The 26,321-nt window shown below is 40.5% G+C and overlaps 1 long non-coding RNA gene across 2 annotated transcripts in view; it reads right to left on the reverse strand.

Moving 5' to 3' along the window:
• Nucleotides 1-21,022, reverse strand: part of LOC147365841 (uncharacterized) — a 92,036-nt gene extending 71,014 nt beyond the window's left edge. The window contains exons 1-2 of one of the 2 annotated variants that reach the window (XR_015132891.1): nucleotides 20,859-21,022; nucleotides 18,768-18,866 (exon numbers count right to left, since the gene is read on the reverse strand). This is a non-coding gene — a long non-coding RNA (uncharacterized LOC147365841). The remainder of the gene's footprint in view (nucleotides 1-18,767; nucleotides 18,867-20,858) is intronic. The other variant, XR_015132892.1, reaches the window with a different exon arrangement.
• Between the last annotated feature and the right edge of the window lie 5,299 nt (nucleotides 21,023-26,321).

A 26,321-nucleotide genomic window follows, 5' to 3' on the forward strand; every position in this document is an offset into this window, starting at 1 on the left:
GTTGGGAAGATCCCCTAGCGGAGGAAATGGCAACCCACTCCGGTATTCTTGCCTGAAATATCCCATGGACAGAGGAGCCTAGAGGACTACAGTCTAAAAGTATTTCAAAGAGTCAGACACGACTGAGCGACTGAGCACATACATGTATACCTTTTATTAAAAGACATTCATATTAGACAAAAAGAATCCTATTCACTTTTTCACATTATATCTTGAACTTCTATTTAGTATATATTGTTCTACTTATTCATTATTAATGACTGCCTAATATTTCCTTGACTAGATGCACCATAACTTATTTAAGTACTTTCCTAAATTGCTTTTTTCTCATAGCAAAATGTTTTCGAGGTCTCTCCATATTTCCCACATTAATCAAACTCACTTCCCTCCTGTTGCGTAGTATTCCACAGTAGGAATATGACACAATTTACCCACTGACAGGTTGCTTCCAATTTTTCTCTGTAACAAACAATAGAATTTCTAGTCCATGTCCTCATGTGAGAGTTTCTCAAGGGCAGCAGTCCTCATATTTTCAAAAGATCACACTGGCTGTTGTGCTGAGAACAGACTTGGGTCTAAAAGCAGGGAGACTGGTTGGGAGGCCACTGTAATAGTCCAGACTAGTGGTTAAGTGGCTTAGTGGCACCAAGAAAGGTGAATGGTGGTGACAAGTATTTGGAATGAGGTACACTTTGGAGGTAAAGTAACATGACCTGCTGATGTTTAGACATAGAATATGAGAGGAAAAGAAAAGTCAAAGAAGATCCCAAAGTTTGGGGCCCAAACAACTAAGAGATTAAAGGTATCATCACTAAGATACTCATCTCTGGGGGATGAGCAGCTTAAGGGAGAAGATCAATATTATGAAATCTGTTTTGAAAATATTAAGGTTGCCCATCAGACTTCCCAGTGGAGATGTCAAGAAGTTGGAGTTCAGGTAAAAGCTCGGCACCAGAGATATTGACTTGTGAGTCGTCAGTGTATGGATGCGATTCATAAGGATGATATCTAAAACCAAGATACCAAGACAAAGTGAGTGCAGAGAGAGAAGAGGTTCATGGCTCTTCTTAGAGCATTCCAGTATTAGAAATTGGAAAGATGAACAAGATCTAGAGAAGGATATTGTGAAGGAATAGTCATCAAGATGGGAGGTGACCTGGTTTCCAGTTCGATAAATACTGCTGGTAATGATCCAGTAATATCAAGACTTACAATTGACTACAGGATTGACAAAGTGGAGCTCACTGATGTGGGCAAAAGCTTGACAGGATTGGTATCAAGAGAGAAAGGGAGAAGAACTGAAGTCTCCTGGAGGAATTTTTCCTTAAAAGGGAGCAGGAGAAAAAAGGGACATTAGCCTGAAGGGATGTGAGACCAAGTGAGGATGCTAAAATCAAGATATCACAACCTCTTATAAAAAGCAGACAGGAGATCCCAAGTAGAGAAGGGAACTCAGAAGAGAGAAAAGGTAACTGTATGAGCAATGTTCCCAAGCAGGTGAGAGGAGATGGGTACCTCCCACACACATTGCCAGGCTGCCTAAGTTAGAAGTTTGTCCTTCATGTGGTGGAAAAGCAGAGTATGTGGGATAAATGAATAAAAGGAGAGAGATTATATGTGGTGCAGGGAGTGAACGTTCTCTATTAATTTTTCTCTGTTATGTTCTCAGTGCAATAAGAGTATACAGTCAGCTGAGACTGAGGCTGGTTGCTTGAAGACAGCCACCCAAGACATGAGTGAGAAGTGTTGCCTGCAACGGAGGGCAGCTGGTCAAACTGTGCCATTAAAGATAAGGGAATTTGCAAGTCAAGACCATCATGCCTACCAGCCAGGCCAAGCAGGCTGGTATAGTGTCTTAGAAAATGAAGGAAGTTTAAGGCCAGCTGAGTGGGAAGGGGTTGGGGTGGCTTTACTGAGCAACTCAGTTACCTTCTGTGGCACGCATTTCCTCAACAAACACTGACGGAGAGCCCACATCAGACCAGGAGGTCAAGATAGACCCCTTATGGATCATACAGCCTATGAGGTATACTTTTCTGTAAGAATAGGTCTCAGTTTTACCCTTGCTGTAATAGGGGGATAACAGGATAGTCTCAGGTACCTGGTGGGGGTAGGTGGAGGGAAACGAGGCTGTGAGAGCTGACGAGTTCATGTGCAGGGGGATGGGAGGCAGCATGCATTTTACAACTTGGAACAGACTTCCTCCTTAGGCTCCACTCTCCTTTTTACCTAAGTCATGCAGCCATCAGCTTGCTGGTGCGGTCTTCAACAGGTGTCTTAATTTATGGGCAAAGTGCATCCTGGGTGAGGTGCTCTCTGAGGCCCCGGCCAGAGTGCCATGATTCTGCCACAGAACCTATTTTTCCATTATGAGCAACAACCAGGGAAAGCGTTTTGAGAAACTGCTGAAATGAAAACCCACCCCAAATATTAACTGTTTTTGTAAGCTTCTCAATTTGAGGAAGGAGACAAATGAGCTCCAGCTTAGACAATTTGCCTCTTCTTTATGCTTTGAGACAAAGATTATAACAGGAGTATGATAAGCAGCTTGACTTTGTCGCCTGTAAACGCTTCAAGATAACAAAACTAGCAGGAACAGAGAGGGGTAAGCCCTGTATAGGGAATAAAGAGGCCACCTATTTCTCATTCTCAGGGTCAAGGAGAACTCCCAGACCATATAGGCACAGGAGGGTTCCTCAGGGGAGGGAACAGTAGGCCATCACATGTTTTGTTAACCTCCCAGACACCCTCACACTGGAATCCATCTTGGCTAAAAGATGAACACACACATAGAGCAGGGCCCTTAGTCAGAACAAATATGGACCTGGAGCCAGACAGAGCAAGATGATTGCAGGAACTCTGGAAAACTGTCTCCATTTAAGTGATTTAAGTCACCCCAAAGGTGCGACTCTGAGACCACCCAGGTGTCTATCCGCATGTATCTTTCTCTTAATAAACACTTTATCTGTTTTTATGTTCCATCTCTTTGCTAAAAATAAATTTTTTTAAAGAGAAGACAAGAGCCAGGGCTCTGCTTCTAGCCACCAGCAGCTAGAATTTGGCATTCTCACCGGCACAAGTCCGGTTTGCTTCCCACTCAGGGAGCTGAGATTCTGTTTCAAACTGCCACACACAATGCCCACCCCCAAGATCAAAGTCATCCTGCCTCCTTCCTCTTTTATGGTTCCAGGTAAATCCTAGAAGGCCATCACTGAATGAACCACAATTGTAAAAGATACGCTAAAGCTTAGTGGGCTTGGCCTTTTCGGCTTTTTAGGTGGTAAAAACAAAACAGTGTATTGGGCTCTGCTCTAAAGCAATTCCATTCCAAATGCAGCTATTTCGGGGGCTTCTTTCTGTCATCATTGCCAACAGAACCACACTGACCTCACACGCTTTGAAAATGACCGTTGGTTTCTCTACGCTACAGAAAGCCGTACAGAATTTTCTATCTCAGATCTATCACTGTTTTCCCATGGCACATTTACGCCTCAAAGTTGCATTACCTAATGCTTATCGCGTGCTACGGTTTCTGTTTACTTCTTTGAAATGCCCTTTCTTAATGGATTTTAAGTAAACACCGCTTTTAGTTAATTAAGCTTTTCCCTACCATTTTTTCATCTTTACACAGATTATTTCTCGATTCCACTGTAAACAAAGCAGTACTAGGTAATGATTAATTTTAGGCAACCACATCAAAGGAGCCACGTAACCTTTTCCCACTAAGGGCTAATTATTAAACACTTGTTAAAAGCAGTAACAATCTTTTTGTTGTATTCTGACATAACAAATGTTTTTATTTTCCCATATCCTTCTATGGCTCAATTATATTTATCACACAGTGCTAGAAATTAAGTAATGACTCTAAATTCCTTCTGCTAATGGAGGTGTAAAAATGTTACCAGCCATATCAGCACAAGGGGTGTTGCAGCCCTCAGGCAGCTCCTGCGGCTCTGACAGTGAGCCATGAGGGAACTGACCATGGAGACAAACGGGCTGTCTATTGCCAAGCCCTCAGCCACTGCAGCCACCCCTCAACGGTGTACCTTCCAGGCACTCAGGATGGGAAAGAACAGGATACTGGCCTAGAAAGCTAAAGTGTCAATCGAAGCAATGATTTCAGTGAACCCAGACTCTTGCATCTTTCCATACATAAAAAAATACTAAATTCATTAACTTGAGCTATCCTGGTTTTCTTTAATTAACTAATATTTTGATGTACTGACTACTTGGTCTTTGTTGCAAAAATTCCTATACACCCTGGCTTCTCCCTTACCTCTTTGGTGCAGTCCCTCAGAGCTATGTTCAGAGGTTACCTCCTGGGCTTGAAGTCCTCAGAAAGTCTGTCTCATAAAATACAATTCTCAACTTTTAGGCTGTGCAATTTTTTTTTTTTTCCAGTCGACAGAGGGAATGTCTGTGTGACCACACAAACCACTCTATATTTTGCAAGCTGGGATAAACCCTTGAGCAATTTTCTTCCGCAGCTGAGGTCCACCTATCCCTAAAGCTTATTATGAGCTTTTCTTATATCTCTGTATAAATTAGGATTCTATGTCCCCAGTAATTCAAAGTAGCTTAAATAATAAAGAGAAATATCAGGTTATATAACAGAAGAGTCCAGAGGTAGTTGGCTTCAGATAAGGTTTGGTCTCATAAACAATGTCATGAGGAGAAAAGGATTTTATAGACTGTCAGAACATTCAGGGGAAAAAAAGTTTAGTTTGCAGATTTCATGAGTTTTCTTTTTTAATTAGTCAGCTTTTTGAAAATTATAAGGTATTGTGACTTTTCTTACTCTAAATATTATAATTTTGTATTTGTAACCTTTGTCCTCTAAAGTGGTTTCTGCAAACTGTATAAACTTCAAGCTTCACAAAACGTGAATCTGGCCTTCCTGAAGAGAGGGCAGAAGATTGCTTTCAGAAGAAAAAATTTTATTAAAATGAAGGTGAAAGGACATTTAATGACAAAAACATAACCACTGAAGTTTTAAATCCGTTTTCAACTTTCTTTTTTTCTTCTTTAAAAAAATTTTTGGCTGCACTGAGCAGCGTGTGGGATCTTAGTTCCCTGACCAGGGATGGAACCGCACACCCTGAAGTGGAAGGTGGAGTCTTAACCACTGGGTTGCCAGGGAAGTCCTTGTTTTCAACTTACTTAGCTTTCAATTCTGCCTATATGAGTCTGATAAATGTTTTTACTGGTAATGAAGCTATTTAAAAGCAGGGACTATGTTTTAAGACCTTGTCTGGCTGTGCCTCCAGTGATCAGTGAAGTAATCTGTATGTAAAAACATATTGGTTTGCCATTCCCTTCTCCAGTGGACCACGCTTTGTCAGAACTCTCCACCATGACCCGTCTGTCTTGGGTGGCCCTATAAGGCATAGCTCATAGTTTTATTGAGTTAGACAAGGCTGTGATCCATGTGATTAGTTTGGTTAGTTTTCTGTGATTGTGGTTTTCATCCTGTCATCTGAGCGCCAAAAAATTGATGCTTTTGAACTGTGGTGTTGGGAAAGACTCTCGAGAGTCCCTTGGATTGCAAGGAGATCCAACCAGTCTATCCTAAAGGAGATCAGTCCTGGGTGTTCTTTGGAAGGACTGATGTTGAAGCTGAAACTCCAATACTTTGGTCACCTGATGCGAAGAGCTGACTCATTGGAAAAGACCCTCAATCTGGGAAAGATTGAGGGCAGGAGAAGAGGATGACAGAAGACGAGATGGTTGGATAGCATCACTGACTCCATGGACATGAGTTTGAGCAAGCTCCAGGAGATGGTGAAGGACAGGGAAGCCTGGCATGTTGTAGTCCATGGGGTCACAAAGAGTTGGACACGACTGAGTGACTGAACAGCAACAAAAACATATTGACTTGCTAATGTTTCTTTCCAGTACTCTGATTCCAAAATAATTATACTTTCTTTTTATTTGAACAAATACAAAAGTCCAAGCTGGAGGAGTCAAACTATATAGACATACTATGCTTATAGTATGTCTATGTTTATAGTTAAACTATATAGATGTACAGTATGTTTATAGCACAATGACCTAAGCCTTGTCCATGGACTTACTTATTTGGAATAATTATTATCTATTTGTTGAAACAGAGCTTTAAATAAAGGAAGAAACCTTGCCTGAGGTAAGATTCTTAGTAACGTAAGAAGCATTAAATATAACCATGTTTTCTACATCCTTAAGAGCATATGTTTATTTTAGAGGTTGCTCTAGAAAAAAATGCATTTTAGGAAAGAGTTCATGTGAAATTACTCAGGAAGGAAATACTTGAATTATACTGTTCACACTGGCCATTCCAGGAGAGATTTGGAATTTATGTTTCGTCACTAACTAAAATTCATCCTCAGTGAGAAAGTCTGTGAAAATGAATTTGGTCAGCTTTGTCTAGAGATCATTGTCATCGCTCTAAGAGAAGATCCTGTGGCCTCTGTGGCTTCTTCTAGAACTTCATTTTTCAGTGATGTGTGACACTTGTAGTTCAGTTCAGTCACTCAGTCATGTCCGACTCTTTGCAACCCCATGGACTGCAGCATGCCAGGCCTCCTTGTCCATCACCAACTCCCACAGTTTACTCAAACTCATGTCCATTGAGTTGGAGATGCCATCCACCCATCTCATCCTCTGTCATCCCCTTCTTCTCCCACCCTCAATCTTTCCCAGTGTCAGGGTCTTTTCAAATCAGTCAGTTCTTCGCATCAGGTGGCCAAAGTATTGGAATTTCAGCTTTAGCATCGGTCCTTCCAATGAATATTCAGGACTGATTTCCTTTAGGATGGACTGGTTGTATCTCCTTGCTGTTCAAGGGACTCTCAAGAGTCTTCTCCAACACCACAGCTCAAAAGCGACACTTTGGTACATTATTAAATAACACAGTTTTAGGCTTCTTGGGATCTATGGGGACAAACGCAAACAAACCTGCCGTTATCTTTTGTACTTTTCCTATTTGCCAAGTCACCTCTCTCAGCACAGCATCTTCATTGGTGAAAACAAGAGTGTTGTTCCAGAATGATCTCTGAGGTCTAAGCAGTTGTGACATTCTGTTATTCTAGGATCCAACTCTCTATATTTTCAGACAAATGTTAAAGTCTTGACTAAATGGGAAATAGTTTCCTGAAACTGAGGGAATCTTCTTCAACTTATTGTGAAGGTTCTGAATTTAAACATTTCTGGGAAGTAGTAGTGTTTTCCAAGATTTCTGAGAAAGGAGAAGACTTTTCTTTCCTCCTATCAGTTACACCTTGCCTCAGAAGTCATCTTGGATTGGAAACATTTCTAGAAGTGGTTGAAAGGCCTCAGAACCACTTGGGGGTTTACTAAACACAGACTGCTGGTTCCCACTCCCACGCTATTGTTCAGCTAGTTTAGGGCCTAAGAATGTGACTATCCCACAGGTTTCTAGGTAATGCTGATGCTGCTGGCCTGGGACCAAACTTAGAGAACCAATGGTTTATAGCATTCACCCATTTAGTAGACCCTTTGAAGGGTAGAGAAAATTTAAGGTCTCTGGCCATTAAGTAGAAGGAGGTCTACATATTCTTGTCTCTCTAAGAACACCTCCTTTCTCCCTGCACTGTGCCTCCCACCGACCCAGGCCAGAGGGAAAGCTGTGGTACTAGGCAGGCTAGCCAGATGGCAGATGCACAGTTTCCACTCACTTGACTGAAGTATGGGTGGGGACTAGACAATACTTTGTTTTCACCAGTGGTTTATACTGGGAGATTTCTAATTTTAGTGGACTGGAGCCAGGTAGCATTCCTGACCTTCCATCCAGTTAATTATAAAAAGAGTCTTGTTTAATCCCCTAATATGGTTTTTTATCCATCTATTTATCTTCCCAGTCATTCGCCTAAATACTTCCTAAGTACCCTAGAAAAATTGGATGTAAAAAAAAATAAATGTAAACAAAAAGTTGAAAACATCCAAAATTAGCCTGAGAAAACCACTTCCAAATCCATAACTTCAGAAACAGATTACAAAAATGTGATCATATTGCTGTGAAACATGCATCACCATCTACTGTGAACATCTTTCCATGTTAATAAATACATAATCACATCATCATTTTAATATGATATACTAATATTATATAGTATTAATATACAATATATAAGTAATTATTTCCTAGTGTAAAAGATTAAGACAATCAGGAACATATGAAAAAAAGAGTCTTATTCTGAGAAAAAAGAACAAAGCTGAACTTCAGACTATACCACAAGGCTATAGTAACCAAACAGCATGGTATTGGCACAAAAACAGAAATATGGATCAATGGAACAGAACAGGGAGCCCAGAAATAAATCCATGAACTTATGGTCAATTAATTTACAACAAAGGATGCAAGAATATACAATGGAGAAAAGACAATCTCTACAAGTGGAAAATCTGAAAAACTTCACGTAAATCAATGAAATTAGAACACTTCCTCACATCATATACAAAAATAAACAAAAAATGGCTTAAAAACTTAAATATAAGACATGACACCATAAAAATCCTAAAAGAGAACATAGAACATTCTTGGACATAAACCATTAGCAAAATTTTCCTTGATCCATTTTGTAAGGTGAGAGAGATAAAAGAAAAAGAAACAAATAGGACCTAATCAAACTTACAAGCTTTTATACAGCAAAGGAAACCATAAACAAAATGAAAAGATAGCCTACAGAATGGGAGAAGATATTTACAAATGATCGGACCAACAAGAGATTAATTTCCAAAATATACAAACAGCTCATACAACTCAACAACAAAAACACACAACTCTATCAAAAAATGGGCAGAAGACTTAAATAGTCATTTCTCCAAAGAAAAGATACAGATGGTCAACAGGCACATGAAAAGGTGTTCAACATCACTAATCATTAGAGAAATGCAAATCAAAACCACAATGAGTTATCACCTCACTTCTGTCAGAATAGCCATCATCAAAAAGTCTACAAATAATAAATGCTGGAGAGGGTGCAGAGAAAAGCAAGGCCTCCTATACTGTTGGTGGGGACATAGATTGGTTACAGTCACTATGGAAAACAATATGGAGATTCCTTAAAAACATAAAAATAGAGCTACCATGTGATCCGGCAATTACACTCCTGGGTATATACCTGGGAAGAACAAAAACACTAATTCAGAAAGATACACGTGCCCCAATGTTCACAGCAGCACTACTTACAACAGCCAAGTAGTAATACATGGAAACAACCCAAGTGCCTATCAACAGACAAGAGGCTTAATAAATGCAGTGTTCATATATAGTGGAATACTACTCAGCCATAAAAAATAATGAAATAGTGCCATTTGCAGCAAGCTGTATGGACCCAGAGATTATCATACAAAGTGAAGGAAGTCAGAGAAAGACAAATATCAAAAGATATCACTTATATGCAGCATATAATATAAAAATAATACAAATGAATCTATATACAAAACAGAAACAGACTCACAGGTGTGGAAAATAAACATGGTTACCAAAGGTGGGGGGAGGGATAAATTAGGAGCATGGGGTTAACAGATACAAACTAATATACATATATACATAAACTATGTAAGCAATAAGGATTTACTGTACAGCACAGAAAATTATAGAAAATATCTTGTAATGTATGTGCATGGTAAGTCGCTTCAGTCACGTCCAACTCTTTGCAACTACGGATTTTAGCCCTCCAGGCTCCTCTGTCCATGGGATTCTCCAGGCAAGAATACTGGAGTGGGCTGCCATTTCCTTCTCCAGGGGATCTTTCTGATCTAAGGACTGAACCGGAGTCTCTTAGGTCTCCTGGAATGGCAAGTGGGTTCTTTACCACTAGCACCACCCAGAATATAATCTGCAAAAGACCCCTACTGAATTGCTATGCTGTACATCTGAAACTAATACAATATTGTAAATCAAGTAGCTGCAAAGTATTTTATTATACAGAAAACACCATAATTTAACTAGTTCCCTGTGAACGTCTAGCCTTTAAGTTGCTTCCTCTTTTGCCTCTATAAGTAACACTATATTGAAAAATTTTGCCTATAGACAATTGTACATTTCTACGGTTATTTCCTCATTTTAATTTTAATATCCTTGTGTTTATGAGAGTAATGTATATTTATAAAACTTGGAAATAATAAAAGCATTTTTTATCTGAGGCAATTATGACCAAGAGATGGTTAATTAACTGAAAAAGTTGATAAAGCAAGGAATTAAAGCAAAAAGAGAGGAATTTTATGAAAGATTCAGATCAATCTTTCAGATGAATTTAAAGCTATTTAAACTGTTCCACACTACAGAAAGGAAACAAAGTATCCCAATTATTTAAATTAAGCTAAGATAACATTGATAAAAATATGCAACAATTACTGCACAAGAAAACTATAGATCAATCTCACTTATAAATATCAAAACAACAATACAAATGAGTATCAGCAAACATGTTTCAGTAGCACATTAAAAGAACAATAACATTAACATTTAAGAATCAGGAGTGCAAAGATTATTCAATACTTGGGAATCTATTATTACGAAAGGAGAAAATTAATATTATCTTTTCAATAGGTACTGAGAAGGCATTTGAGAAAATTCAATATCCGTTCTTGATACAGATATAGTAAAGTAGGACTTCCCTGCTGGTACAGTGGAGAAGCATCCACCTGCCAAGGCAGGGGGCACAAGACTGCATTCCTGGCCAGGGAAGACTCCACATCGCTCAGGGCAACTAAGCCCATGTGCCACAACTACGAGCCCACCTGCTGCAACTCCTAGAGTCTGCGCGCCTAGAGCCTGTGCTCTGCAACAAGAGAAGCACACGCACTGCAACAAAGTCCCTGCTTGCCACAACGAGAGGAAGCCTGAGAGCAGCAATGAAGACCCAGTGCAACCCAAGATACATACATACAAAACTTAAAAGATACCATAAACTAGCAATAGGTGGACACGTTCTTAAAACGGCTTAATATATCTATCTCAGTCTAAAAACTAGTAGTGAGCTTAATAGGGAAACAATACACATTTCCAATAATATCAGAAACAAAGCAAGGGTGTCTAGTGACACTGCAATTATTTAACATTATTTTTCAGGTACTAATTCAATTAGATAAAAGAGAGAAGCTAGAGGTATATCTATTTTTAAACAGAAGAGCTAACATTCACTACCTGCAGGTGAGGTAATTGTATACCAAGAAAGGTTAAGAAAGTCACATGAAAAATGACGTCAAACAATATGGGAAGTAATTTGGCTTGGTAAAAAACAAAAACACCCAACAGAAAGAAACAGCCTTTTAAATAACAATAATCAATTAGAGGATTTAACAGACCTTATTTGTATTGTAACTGAAAAAGTAAGTTAAAGAAAAATCTTTTTCTTTTTAATTAAAGAAAAACTTAGGGATACAAAAGAGAATGTGCACAAATGAAAAGGCAAGTTCTGCTTTTGAGTAAAAAAGGTCAACACTGGGGTCATGTCAACTTTCCTTACTTTGTGGCAATCTCAGTAAAAATGCTTTTAAGGAATTTTTTTGATACCAATTTAGATGCTTCTCAAGTTAATATGAAAAATAAACAGACAAGAAGAGCCAAGATACTTGTAAAAGAGAAGAGGAAAACCAACCCCGTATTAAAATATTATAAAGTAATAACAATTTACACAGTGCAGTGTTGGCATATGATAGGCAGCTCAGTGGAACAAAGTCTGAAGCCCCAGAATCAACCTCACGGCTCATGTATGACTCTGCATATGACATTTACTATTGTTCTGGTATAGGATAAAGGTGCAGTTCAAACAAGAGGAGAAAAAATAAATTATTCAGTCAATGGCATTGGGATAAATTCAGTAACTCTCTGGAAACACACTAAGTTGGATCCATACTTCATATATCACACCAAATAAAGTTCGGGTGTGTCAAAGACTTAACTATAAGAAGTAAAGAGAAGTAGAAAAAAGTATGGAGATATTTTCATCTTGGAGTAGGGGAATTTTCTATGATATGAAACCTAGAAGGCTTGAAAAAACATTTGATAAATTGGACTATATAAAAATCAAAAAGTTCAGTATGACAAAACTCACCATAAGTCAAAATACAAATCAATGGGTGGGGGGAGGCAGGGTTTACAGTTCTTATCACACATAAAAGTTTTATTTTCCTGTTGTAATAAAGAGCTCCTACAAAACTACCCACCTAAATACCTAAAAAAGAATGTGAATTGTTGAAGGAAAACATCGAAGATTCTTAAGTATATGAAAAGATACTCAATTTCACACATAAGAAAATTCAATAAAAGAAGAAAACCTTAAATAACTAAAATTTTATAGGTCATTTTGCTCAATCTCATAAATTTGCTAACATACTGTGTAACTGAAAGTGAGGGAAAATGAGAATTATTACACATACTGAATGGAGTGTAAATTGGCACAATGACTCTGAAGGACAATTTGGCAATGTCTATTAAGATTACAGATATGAATATACTTCCACCTAGTAATCACTTCTAGGAATTTAGCCAACAAATAGGTCTCATACGTGCAAATGATTCACTGCAGCATAATTTGTAATTATGAAAAACAGGAAACAATCTAGTGTTCAGCAACAGAAGTTTGGTTAAATGAACTATGGTATAGTCATATAAAGGAAAAAAATGTCAAGCAACTACTGAAAAAAAGAGATATAGTGACTTGGATTATTCTTCAAGATAAAGTATGGCAAGGTACAGAACCATTTGTGTGGAAAAAGTAAGGAAATGAATAAATATATTTATTGTCGATTGTTTATGCATAAAATATTTTTGAGTGGATTCTCGGTATCTTATGACTAGACTAGATGCCATAGCCTAGATGGCTTAAATAAGAGAAATGAATTTTCTCACTGTTCTTGAGGCTGAAAGTGTGGGGAACAGGGTGTTGGTAGTCAGGTTCTGGTGGGACTCTCTTCCTGGCTATAGATGGCTCTCTTCTCCCTGCATGCTCACAAAGCTGAGAGAGGGTAAGCTCTCTGCTGTGTCTTCTTATAAGGGCACTAATCCCAATATGGGGGACTCTACTTTCCTGATCTCATCAAAACCTAACTATCTCCCAAGAGCTCTATCTGTAAATACTGTTACATTGAGATGGAGGTAATTAAGGTTTCAACATATGAATTTGGGGGGATACAATTCAGTATTTGATAATAATTACAATTAAGTAATTGATAATAGTTGTCTCTGGGCCCAGGGAGGGAAACAAGAGCTACGGAATAGGACTATAAAGGTGATTTTTCACTGTTTGTTTTTTATACCTCTGTAATTCTCCAACACCAACTGGGTGTCCAACAATTTCATTCAATTCTAATAATATTAATATTTACCTGGAGTTAGCATCAGATCCCACAAGTTCAAGGGCTCAGTTCCACAAAGCTGCCCCGACTTCGGATGCCAATCACAAGTCCTGGGCCACTAGAACTTCTGGCCAACCAGCTATAAATCGGGGGTTCCCATGACCCCCTCCTTGGGTACAATAATTTGCTAAAATGGCTCACAGAACTCAGGAAAACATTTACTAGCTTAGTATAAAAGATGCAAATGAACAGGCAAATGAAGAGACACACAGGCGAGGTCCAGAAAGGTCCTGAGTGCAAAAGCATCTGTCCTCATGGAGTTGGGGTGCCAGGTGCTTGTGTGCGTGCTTAGTCACTTCAGTCATATCCAACTCTTTGTGACTCTATGGACTGTAGCCTGCCAGGCTCCTCTATCCATGGGATTCTCCAGGCAAGGGTACTGGAGTCGGTTGTTATGCTCTCCTCCAGGAGATCTTCCTGACCCAGGGAATCGAACTCACAGTTCTTACATCTCCTGCAGTGTCAGGCAGGTTCTTTACCACTAATGCCACCTGGGAAGCTCTGGGTGCTGGTGGCTCAGTGGTAAAGAACCCTCCTGCAATGCAGAAGACACGGTTTCAATCCCTGAATTGGGAAGACCCTCTGGAGGAGGAAATGGCAACTCACTCCAGTATTCTTGCCTGAAAAATTCTACAGACAGGGAGCCTGGTGGGCTACAGTCCATGGGGTCCCAAAGAGTCAGACACAACTGAGCACACAGAGCATCCTCCCAGCACGTGGATGTGCTCACCAACCTGGAAGCTCCCCAAGCCCTGTTTAGGGATTTTTATGGTGATTTCATTGCAAGGGTATGATTGATCAAATCACTGGCCATTGGTGACTGAATTCCATCTCTAGCCCGTCTCCTCAACCCTCTGCAGAGACTGAGCAGGGGTGGGGTGGGAGTGACGTTCCAACCCTCTAATCAAGGCTTAGTCTTTTTGGAGGCCACTCCTGATCCTGAAGCCACCCAGAGGTCCATGAAGACTCACCTAATGAGCACAAACTCGGTTATGGTCAAAAGGGGCTTGTAGTGAATAACAAAAGACACTCTCTGTCACTCAGAAAATTCCAAGGGTTTTAGGAGCTCTGTGCCAAGAGTGTGTGGAGAAGGACACAAAGACCAAACATAATTTCCTACAATATCATAATGAATTTTGAATTTTGATCTACTTATACACAGGCACATACACACTAAATAGTCTTAAAACATTGGAGCTGGGGGAATGCTCAAGAAGCCTGAGTTAACCAAGTTCACCTAACTTGTGAGAGTTAGACCTGGGCCTCAGATTTCCTTACTTCTATTTAAAGATTCTTTACGATAGTCATGATTATTTTTAATTTCTTTGAAGATGTTAGCTGCTTTTGTGACTTCAAGGATCTGACATTTCTAGTTTTCATATTTTAAAAAGATGAGTCCTCCAGACTTTGGGGAAATGGGACACTTGAGGGAGATCAACATTCATGTAGTTTTTCTCCAATGATCAGTGCAAGACATAGTATACAGAGACAGCTATTTATATTATGCAGATTGGAAAAGACTTGGAAACTGTCCCATCCAAAAATGCTCTTTACTGCTCTGTTCAAAGACCTGAAATAAATCCTATTACTGTAAACCTCTTAAGAGCAATGCAGATATTTCTAAGGGAGGTACGTCCACACTCTGAATAACCATTACTAACTCTTGAAAAAATGAATTTATTAGGTTCCTACCTCCAGGTCAGATTTCAAGAGCAAGTTCCTACAGGAATGGGACTAAGGATAATAAATTTTGGTAAAAAAGAAACTTCTAAGGATCAGTTTAATCATCTGTAAAATGAGTGAGCTGGACTGGTGTGTCTGCAGACTTTCTTCCTACAGGGCTCTGCTAAATACCTTATTTCATTTATTCCATGGAAAAACTGGGATATGTGGGAAAGTGGGGGGGGGTTGTTTTTCTCACTTGTCAGATAATGAAACTGAGGCTCAAAAGAGGTGAATCTCTTGTCCAAGATCACCAGCCAAGGATTCTGCTTTGCATGATTATTTAACTCCAGGTTCAGTGACCTTTCCACTGTATCATACTTATTCCTCCATCTTTTGAACCATATTAATGGTATGGTGCTGGGATTCAACACTTAAAGATGAGGCTCCTGCCCTGTTGGGGTCTGCAGCCGTTCAGATCAGATCAGTCGCTCAGTCGTGTCCGACTCTTTGTGACCCCATGAATCGCAGCACGCCAGGCCTCCCTGTCCATCACCAACTCCTGGAGTTCACTCAGACTCAAGTCCATCAAGTCAGTGATGCCATCCAGCCATCTCATCCTCTGTTGTCCCCTTCTCCTCCTGCCCTCAATCCCTCCCAGCATCAGAATCTTTTCCAATGAGTCAACTCTTCGCATGAGGTGGCCAAAGTACTGGAGTTTCAGCTTTAGCATCATTCCTTCCAAAGAAATCCCAGGGCTGATCTCCTTCAGAATGGACTGGTTGGATCTCCTTGCAGTCCAAGGGACTCTCAAGAGTCTTCTCCAACACCACAGTTCAAAACCAACAATTCTTCGGCACTCAGCCTTCTTCACAGTCCAACTCTCACATCCATACATGACCACAGGAAAAACCATAGCCTTGACTAGACGAACCTTTGTTGGCAAACTAATGTCTCTGCTTTTGAATATGCTATCTAGGTTGGTCATAACTTTCCTTCCAAGGAGTAAGCGTCTTTTAATTTCATGGCTGCAGTCACCATCTGCACTGATTTTGGAGCCCAGAAAAATAAAGTCTGCCACTGTTTCCACTGTTTCCCCATCTATTTCCCATGAAGTGGTGGGACCGGATGCCATGATCTTCGTTTTCTGAATGTTGAGCTTTAAGCCAACTTTTTCACTCTCCACTTTCACTTTCATCAAGAGGCTTTTGAGTTCCTCTTCACTTTCTGCCATAAGGGTGGTGTCATCTGCATATCTGAGGTTATTGATATTTCTCCCGGCAATCTTGATTCCAGTTTGTGTTTCTTCCAATCCAGCGTTTCTCATGATGTACTCTGCATATAAGTTAAATAAACAGGGTGACAATATACAGCCTTGACGAACTCCTTTTCCTATTTGGAACCAGTCTGTTGTTCCATGTCCGGTTCTAACTGTTGCTTCTTGACCTGCATACAAATTTCTCAAAAGGCAGATCAGGTGGTCTGGTATTCCCATCTCTTTCAGAATTTTCCACAGTTTATTGTGATCCACACAGTCAAAGGCTTTGGCATAGTCAATAAAGCAGAAATAGATGTTTTTCTGGAACTCTCTTGCTTTTTCCATGATCCAGCAGATGTTGGCAATTTGATCTCTGGTTCCTCTGCCTTTTCTAAAACCAGCTTGAACATCAGGAAGTTCACGGTTCACATATTGCTGAAGCCTGGCCTGGAGAATTTTGAGCATTACTTTACTAGCGTGTGAGATGAGTGCAATTGTGCGGTAGTTTGAGCATTCTTTGGCTTTGCCTTTCTTTGGGATTGGAATGAAAACTGACTTTTTCCAGTCCTGTGGCCACTGCTGCGTTTTCCATATTTGCTGGCATATTGAGTGCAGCACTTTCACAGCATCATCTTTCAGGATTTGAAATAGCTCAACTGGAATTCCATCACCTTCACTACCTTTGTTCATAGTGATGCTTTCTAAGGCCCACTTGACTTCACATTCCAGGATGTCTGGCTCTAGGTCAGTGATCACACCATCGTTATTATCTGGGTCGTGAAATCTATTTTGTACAGTTCTTCTGTGTATTCTTGCCATCTCTTCTTAATATCTTCTGCTTCTGTTAGGTCCATACCATTTCTGTCCTTTATCGAGCCCATCTTTGCATGAAATGTTCCTTTGGTATCTCTGATTTTCTTGAAGAGATCCCTAGTCTTTCCCATTCTGTTGTTTTCCTCTATTTCTTTGCATTAATCGCTGAAGAAGGCTTTCTTATCTTGTCTTGCTATTCTTTGGAACTCTGCATTCAGATGTTTATATCTTTCCTTTTCTCCTTTGCTTTTCACTTCTCTTCTTTTCACAGCTATTTGTAAGGCTCCCCAGACAGCCATTTTGCTTTTTTGCATTTCTTTTCCATGGGAATGGTCTTGATCCCTGTCTCCTGTACAATGTCACGAACCTCATTCCATGGTTCATCAGGCACTCTGTCTATCAGATCTAGTCCCTTAAATCTATTTCTCACTTCCACTGTATAATCATAAGGGATTTGATTTAGGTCATACCTGAATGGTCTAGTGGTTTTCCCTACTTTCTTCAATTTCAGTCTGAATTTGGCAATAAGGAGTTCATGGTCTGAGCCACAGTCAGCTCCTGGTCTTGTTTTTGCTGACTGTATAGAGCTTCTCCATCTTAGGCTGCAAAGAATATAATCAATCTGATTTTGGTGTTGACCATCTGGTGATGTCCATGTATAGAGTCTTCTCTTGTGTTGTTGGAAGAGGGTGTTTGTTATGACCAGTGCATCTTCTTGGCAAAACTCTATTAGTCTTTGCCGTGCTTCATTCCGTATTCCAAGGCCAAATTTGCCTGTTACTCCAGGTGTTTCTTGACTTCCTACTTTTGCATTCCAGTCCCCTATAATGAAAAGGACATCTTTTTTGGGTGTTAGTTCTAAAAGGTCTTGTAGGTCTTCATAGAACCGTTCAACTTCAGCTTCTTCAGCATTACTGGTTGGGGCATAGACTGGGATTATGTGATATTGAATGGTTTGCCTTGGAAATGAACAGAGATCATTCTGTCGTTTTTGAGATTGCATCCAAGTACTGCATTTCGGACTCTTTTGTTGACCATCATGGCCACTCCATTTCTTCTGAGGGATTCCTGCCCACAGTAGTAGATATAATGGTCATCTGAGTTAAATTCACCCATTCCAGTCCATTTCAGTTTGCTGATTCCTAGAATGTTGACATTCACTCTTGCCATCTCTTGTTTGACCACTTCCAATTTGCCTTGATTCATGGACCTGACATTCCAGGTTCCTATGCAATATTGCTCTTTACAGCATCAGACCTTGCTTCTATCACCAGTCACATCCACAGCTGGGTATTGTTTTTGTTTTGGCTCCATCCCTTCATTCTTTCTGGAGTTATTTCTCCACTGATCTCCAGTAGCATATTGGGCACCTACTGACCTGGGGAGTTTCTCTTTCAATATCTTATCATTTTGCCTTTTCATACTGTTCATGGGGTTCTCAAGGCAAGAATACTGAAGTGGTTTGCCATTCCCTTCTCCAGTGGACCACATTCTGTCAAATCTCTCCACCATGACCCACCCATCTTGGGTTGCCCCAGGGGCATGGCTTAGTTTCATTTAGTTAGACAAGGCTATGGTCCTAGTGTGATTAGATTGACTAGTTTTCTGTGAGTATGGTTTCAGTGTGTTTGCCCTCTTGCAACACCTACCATCTTACTTGGGTTTCTCTTACCTTGGGCATGGGGTATCTCTTCACGGCTGCTCCAGCAAAGCGCAGCCATTGCTCCTTATCTTGGACGAGGGGTATCTCCTCACTGCCGCCCTTCCTCACCTTCAATAAGACAAATATTAGCCACATCATCACCTCCCTGCTAGAGAGAGAGAGAGAGAGAAGGAGAGAGGGGGAGAGAGAGAGAAGGAGAGGGAGAGGAGGATGGAGAGTTGGGAGCGGGGATCAGCAAAAGCATCACATAAGAGGTATATCACTGAAGCTGAACTAGGAAGGATGAGCAGGTGTTTGGTATAAAGAAAGGTTGCGCCAGTGCTCTCAGGTGAAAAGACTTCAACTTAAAACGGAACACAAGGTGCTCTGTCAGTTTTCTGCCGCAGACAGGCAGAGAGAAACTGTGGGCAGAGGGGCCTTTCAACCTCTTTTGGATAACATCATTTGTCATCCCCTTGTTCAGGTCTGTGCCTGATTGTTGAGGGTCATAGACTCCTTCTAACTGGCTCCTCTGCCATCACTGTGCTTAGTTGTTCAGTCGTGTCCGACTCTGCGACCCCATGGACTGTAGCCCGCCAGGCTTCTCTGTCCAAAGGGATTCTCCAGGCAAGAATACTGGAGTGGGTTGCCATTCCCTTCTCCAGGTGGTTTTCTGAACACAGGGATCAAACCCAGGTCTCCCACATTGCAGGCAGATTCTTTACCATCTGAGCCACCAGGGAAGCCTCCTCTTCCATCCCTATGTGGTCCTTTATTTAAAGGGCTATATTATGAAAGAAGATGGAAAGTGACAGACAATGCCATAACTTTTTCAGTTGCTTAATACTTAGTTTTACTTCCCAGATTATGGTGTAGGGGATTGGAAGCCCTCTTGAAGTTTTCACAAGACTCAGTAACCCACCCAGATAACAAGTGAAAGACAAGAACAAGTTTTCATCATTGATCAAAAAAGAAATCCATCATGACTACAGCCTGGACCAGCTGGAGCTTTGGGTGAGGGCTTCTGGAGCAGGTTGCTACCTGATGGTTTTGAGACACCTCATTGTGCAACCCTCCCCTTAACATCCCAGTCTCATAAGAAACATACTTCAGAAGCCGAACTAAGAAGTATCTTTCTTCCCTTCCTCAGACTTGCTTCAAAAAACAAGTTTTGACCACTTTGGTTAGTATCATGCTGACATACAACTGCCTCCAAGGTGTCAGTGGTTCTCTAGCTCACTTACAGACCTGAAAACACAAACACACACAGAGAGACCTCTTGCACTTCCTTGAGTGAAATCCATCTTTTGCTACATTCTTTACATTTCTAACACAGACAAAATACTAAGGGTTCCTGGTCAAAACTCCAGTTCATTTCATGCTCTTAGAAGAGACAAAGGTTATTCCAAATCTTCTGCAAGTTCTACAAATGCCTTTTGTTTGCTTGCTTGCTTTTATGGTAAGACGGGAACACTGCATTCACCTGAATCTTTAACACATTGCGATTGTTTATAAATCAGTACTTTTAAAGCTACTCCAGAAAGAGTCCTTGGTGGGTGTGCAAGTGAAATATACCCAAGAAAGACTGTGCTGTGTACGATAAGAGAAAATTACATAGCTCCTGAAAGAGAGAGGGAAGGGAGGGTTAAGGCAAAAAAGAGGAAGGAGGAAAAGAGAGGAATCTGAGTGGCCAGGCCACCATCTTCCCTGTCAACCAGGTTTATAACCTCAGGGACTGCTCACCTCCTGACATTGATGTGCCCTCCCCAGGCAGTCAAAACCTGCCATTCTTCCTTCTCTGCCATTTAAGTGGTAATTCCCTTCATTCTGTTCCTACCATCACATCTGTAACCTGGATCCTCAACACTGAACTCAGAATATATCAGCTTCCCAGCTGACCTTCCTACCACCAAATTCTCTACCCTCTGTCACACTCCCACTATCAGACCAATCTTCCTAAAACATTTTGTTCACCATACTGGACAAAGGTTTCAGTGGCTCACCACTGCCCTTTAACTAAAACTCAATCATTTTAGCCTAGAATTCAAGGCCTCATGTGTGTGGCCCTAACTTGTCCTTTTTGGCCTATCTTCATAGCATTAGCTTTTAGTAAACACTTACAAGGATCAGGCACTCTGTTAAAAGCTTCTAAATGTTGTTTGTCCTGTTGGAATCCCTTTCCAGGTAAGACGTTATGACCCCCACATTTGTGAGAACCTGTCGGTGGCCATTGTGGGGGGGCTGAACGTGTGATGCAGCCCAGCCAATCAGAGCATTCGTCCACCAAAGGCCAGCCAATCAGAGCATTCTCTGCCCCTAACAGGCCAACCAATCAGAACATTCTACTCGCCGTGTCTCTCCTCACCGCACCCCTGCCCCCAACCCATCTCCAAGCCCAGCTGTAGGAAATTTGAATTTTAGGTGTGGGAGAGAGTGGGTTTCTTTCTTCTGGAGTTAAATCTACACAGAAAAGCAGAAAAGAGAAGAGAGAAAGAATGACAGAGGAGGGGGAAGCCTGATGATATCGTTTGTCCCTCTGGATCCCACCACACTGGAAGCTAGTTCTATATCTGGACTTTTCCCATAAGGAGTCAAAAAGTCCCTTCCTTACTTAAGCTTGTTTGAGTTAGGTTTGCTGTTATTTGCAACTGAAATGTTGATTAGAGCCCTTTACAGGGCTCTGATTTAACCCTTAACTCATTTAACCCTCACCACAGCCCCGTGAATTGGGACTGTCACTTTCAACCAATTTGATGGGGGCAGTGACACCAGAGAGATGTGACTTGCTGGAGGTCTCACAGTTTTTAATGTGGAGATATTTTCAACCATGCCTTTAATGGTGTCTTCTAAGACCCTTCAGGAAGACATGCCCTGTGTTTCTGTGTGCCAGGCACCAGGCTGAGCACCACACAATTCTGCCATCCCATCTGCTGCTGTGCTGCACACCAGGACCTCACACAGGTCCTGACTTTTTACACCTGGATCTTTACTCAGGCTATTTTCTCCACTTCAGATATGCAGATGACACCACCCTTATGGCAGAAAGTGAAGAGGAACTAAAGAGCATCTTGATGAAAATGAAAGAGAAGAGTGAAAAAGTTGGCTTAAAGCTCAACATTCAGAAAACTAAGATCATGGCATCCAGTCCCATCACTTCATGGCAAATAGATGGGGAAACAGTGGAAACAGTGGCTGACTTTATTTTGGGGGGCTCCAAAGTCACTGCAGATGGTGAATGCAGCCATGAAATTAAAAGACGCTTACTCCTTGGAAGGAAAGTTATGACCAACCTAGACAACATATTCAAAAGCAGAGACATTACTTTGCCAACAAAGGTCCGTCTAGTCAAGGCTGTGGTTTTTCCAGTGGTCATGTATGAATGTGAGAGTTGGACTATGAAGAAAGCTGCATACTGAAGAATGATGCTTTTGAACTGTGGTGTTGGAGAAGACTCTTGAGAGTCCCTTGGACTGCAAGGAGATCCAACCAGTTCATCCTAAAGGAGATCAGTCTTGGGTGTTCGTTGGAAGGACTGATGTTGAAGCTGTAACTCCAATACTTTGGCCACCTATGCGAAGAGCTGACTCATTTGAAAAGACCTTGATGCTGGGAAAGATTGAGGGCAGGAGGAGAAGGGGATGACAGAGGATGAGATGGTTGGATGGCATCACCGACTCAATAGACATGAGTTTGGGTAAACTCCAGAGGTTGGTGATGGACAGGGAGGCCGGGCATGCTGTGGTTCATGGAGTTACAAAGAGTCAGACACGACTGAGTGACTGAACTGAAGTGAACTGAGCCTGGTCCAACTCTGCCTGGCTATATTTACTTATCCTTCAAATTTGAAATCAGATGTCAGATCCTTCTAGAAGTCTTTGAGGTTACCCCACCCAGAAGAAATTACTTCCTCCTTTGAGTTTTAAAGACTTTGACTTGAACAGGGGGCAAATGGGTGTCTTCCAGAGCTTACTGCCTAGTAACTTGTGGGCATTTCTTATGGACCTTCAAGGACTGGTGGTTTGAAGTCACCAGATTTCCACTCCAGTCATTTCAATGGTAACTCTGCAAAAGCCACACTTTTTTTTTTTTTTTAACCATACTTTTTTTAAACAAGTAGTGCCAGTGTTGTCATGAGCAGTAGCTTTAGAGTAAGACCGGGCTACATTGGCACCTGGCTCTGCAACTCTCAAGCTTGGGCAACCTTAAACAGATTGCTTATTCTCTGGGACTCACATTTCTTACCTGAGTATGAGGATGAGAACAACTTTGATCTTAGAGAGATATAAGAAGTAAATGAGATAACCAACATTAAGTTCTTAGCATAGTGCCTGGCATATAGCATATATATCTATTTCTATATCTATCTATCAAATTTTTATGTAAGGGATCATACCTTCTACTCATGTTGCCTCCACACACAGAGCAGAGACAAATAAAACGTATATTTACTAAATGAAGGACCAATCTTACAAATAGCCACTCCCTTAAAACTTCTCCCAGGCTTCTACCGAAAATGACCAATAGCAGGTGCTTGAGGAAATGAAAGAGAATTGGAAGAAGCAAGCTGGGATAGAGGTGGGGAGAAGGAAGAGGGAAATGGTGGTCAGGAAATAAAAGCCCCTTCTAAGAAAGAGTATCCTAAGAGCAGTGAAGGTAATCAGGGTGAGCAAAAACCAGAATTATTTTTGTTCCTTAGACTACCCCCCGCCATCTCTTACTTGTCTTCTCTCAGTGGATATCAGGTGAGATAGCCAGTGACATAGGCTCTAGTATCTTTTGAAATTGTGCAGCATTCCCCCTTCAGTCCTCCTCTTGTAAGTGGGCACAAGGCAATTGTGCTGCAGTAGTTACAGCTTTGGAGAAGCCAATGGCAACCCACTTCAGTACTCTTGCCTGGAAAATCCCATGGACGGAGGAGCCTGGTAGGCTGCAGTCCATGGGGTCGTGAACAGTTGGACACGACTGAGCGACTTCACTTTCACTTTTCACTTTCATGCATTGGAGAAAGAAATGGCAACCCACTCCAGTGTTCTTGCCTGGAGAATCCCAGGGACGGGGGAGCCTGGTGGGCTGCCGTCTATGGTGTCACACAGAGTCGGACACGACTGAAGCGACTTAGCAGCAGCAGCAGCAGCAGTTACAGCTTACAGTGCTTGCAGCTGCAGCAACTTCCTGATCTCTGGGCTGCAACTATGGTGGTGTGACCTTGAAACAAATATTCAGGTTGTGGCCCCTGACTTCTCCTCCAGCCCTTCCAATAATATTGAAAGTATACAGTCCCTTTTATTGTATCCCTCTCTTCTTGAAATACGTAGAGAGGTTTTTGTTTCCAGCACTAACTTCTGCTCAATACATGTAATATATTTAAAACAAGCATATTAAAGTTAGTTTTAAATGTTAGTCAATTTAAAGTTTATTTTAAAATATGTTTATAAAATTATGATATATAGATAAACGGTCACTAATGGCTGTATACTAAAGAAAGGACTTGGAGCTTCATTTTATTGTCATCAAGAATCTGACATCGAGCAGCAGCTGAGCTGTGTCCTGAAGAATTCATTGATTTGGCCAGAAAGTGGGGTGCTGGGGTGAGGTCAGCTTGGACATATACATTTGGGAGTCATTAGTATTAAGTTTTGAAAACCAGAAGACTAGATCATGGGTTTGCAAATCCATGCAAACTTTTTTCTGTAAAGGGCCAGATAGTAAATATTTTAGGCTTTGTGGGCCAGTCTGTCACAACTACTTAGGTCAGCCATTGTAGTTTGAAAGTAGTTATAGATAATCTGAATGAATGAATGTGACTATGTTCCAATAAAAGTTCATTTGTATAAGCAGGTGGCAGGCCAGATTTAGCCTGTGTGCTATAGCTTACCAGCTCTTGGACAACACGATGCTACTCGGGAAAGTGTAAAAAGAGACAAGAGAGCTCAGAGTCCTGGGGTTCTCCAACACTTAGGGAAAATTGAAAGAGGAAAATCAAGAGGTTAGGATGGCATACATGCAAAGGAAGATGTTTCAAGAAGGACAATATGATACTGTGGTGCTAGTAAACATTCTGAAAGATTTTGAAATGCCCTCTCAAAAAAAAAAAAAAAAAGAATATTTGTTTAATACCCTTTCTTAGGGTTATCTTCATATTTCATAGTATTTGACCTTTTTATAACTTTGTAAGTTGTCAAAAACTAATAATGCAATAATTCTTGTTCATAGAAATGAATTGTTTCCTGTGGAAAGCATTGATAGTGTTGGTGGTAATGGTGAAATGCATTTACTCTTTGGATAGACCATTTCTGCATCTATTTGTAACTTGTTATAGCATTCCTTATTGCTTTAAAACATGGATTTTATTGAATTCTTCTTTGAACTGATTGTAATATCTTATTAATGTTCTTATTAAATAATGAGTAAAATAAGATCATTGATAAGTGTTCATTGTATATTTGTATGTGAGCCATGGTTTTAATAACTTTTTTAGCGGTGGAGATTGGGTAAAATAAAGATTGAAAATTGACCATTGAATTTGGCAACACAGGTCATGGCGACTTTAATAAGTTACTTTGGAGGAAGGAGTAGTAAAAGATTGGAGTAGATTGCATAAAACTGTAAAAATAAAGACATAGGCACAGGGAAAATAAATAGACCAATGGAACAGACTTAGAGATTACAGAATAAACCCAAAGGTGAATAGAAACTTTATAGATGACAGAGGTGGAAATGTAGTGAAAAGGATGGAGTTTGTTCAATAAATGGCGCTGGGACAATATTTTACCAGTATGGAGAAGCCAAAATTGAAACTTCGTGTGTGTGCTAAGTGGCTCTAGTTGTGTCCAACTCTTTGCAACCCTATAGACCATAGCCCACCAGGCTCCTCTGTACACAGGAGAACTGAATCTTTACCTCAAATCAAATAATCTGTTCTAGTGGCTTTAAGCCTTACATAAGAAAAGCCAAAGGCTAAAACTTTCAGAAGAAAATAGAATATTTTTTGATTTCATGGTAAAGCCAAACATTTTAAACCAGGTGCAAAATCACAAGCTATAAAGGAAAATATTTATGAATTTGACTTCATTAAAATAAAAAATACCACTTCTGATCACCAAAAAACCATAAAGAGATCGAAAATACACTTATTTCCAGTGCTTAACTGACAAAGGTATCTGGACTATGCAAAGAACTCTTACAAATCAAAATAAATAAAATGAATCTGGTAGGAAAATGTGCAAAAATATGAATAGGCAATTCTCAGGAAAGAAAATCCAAATGATCAATGAACATATGAAAAGATGTACAACCTCAGTACTAATAGAGGAAATGCAGATTAAAACGGCAGTGCAATACCATTTCACATCTCTGAAACTGACTAATATTTAAGAGTTTGATGAGCCAAGTATTGGTAAAGAAAGGTACAGGGAAATTACAAATTTTATACTCTTCTGATTGGAAGTCAAGTTGGTGAAACAACTTTGGAGAGCAATTTGGCAATAGTTGCTAGTTGATGCATGTACTTCACTACACAACTCCATTCCTAAGAATATACTTTGGAAAAACTCCAGTATATGCACATAGGGACTCTTTACAGCA

Source organism: Bos grunniens, chromosome 9 (assembly GCF_055505025.1).
Source record: "Bos grunniens cultivar Pamir isolate PY7600 chromosome 9, Bosgru_T2T1.0, whole genome shotgun sequence".
Taxonomy (NCBI): Eukaryota; Metazoa; Chordata; class Mammalia; order Artiodactyla; family Bovidae; genus Bos; species Bos grunniens.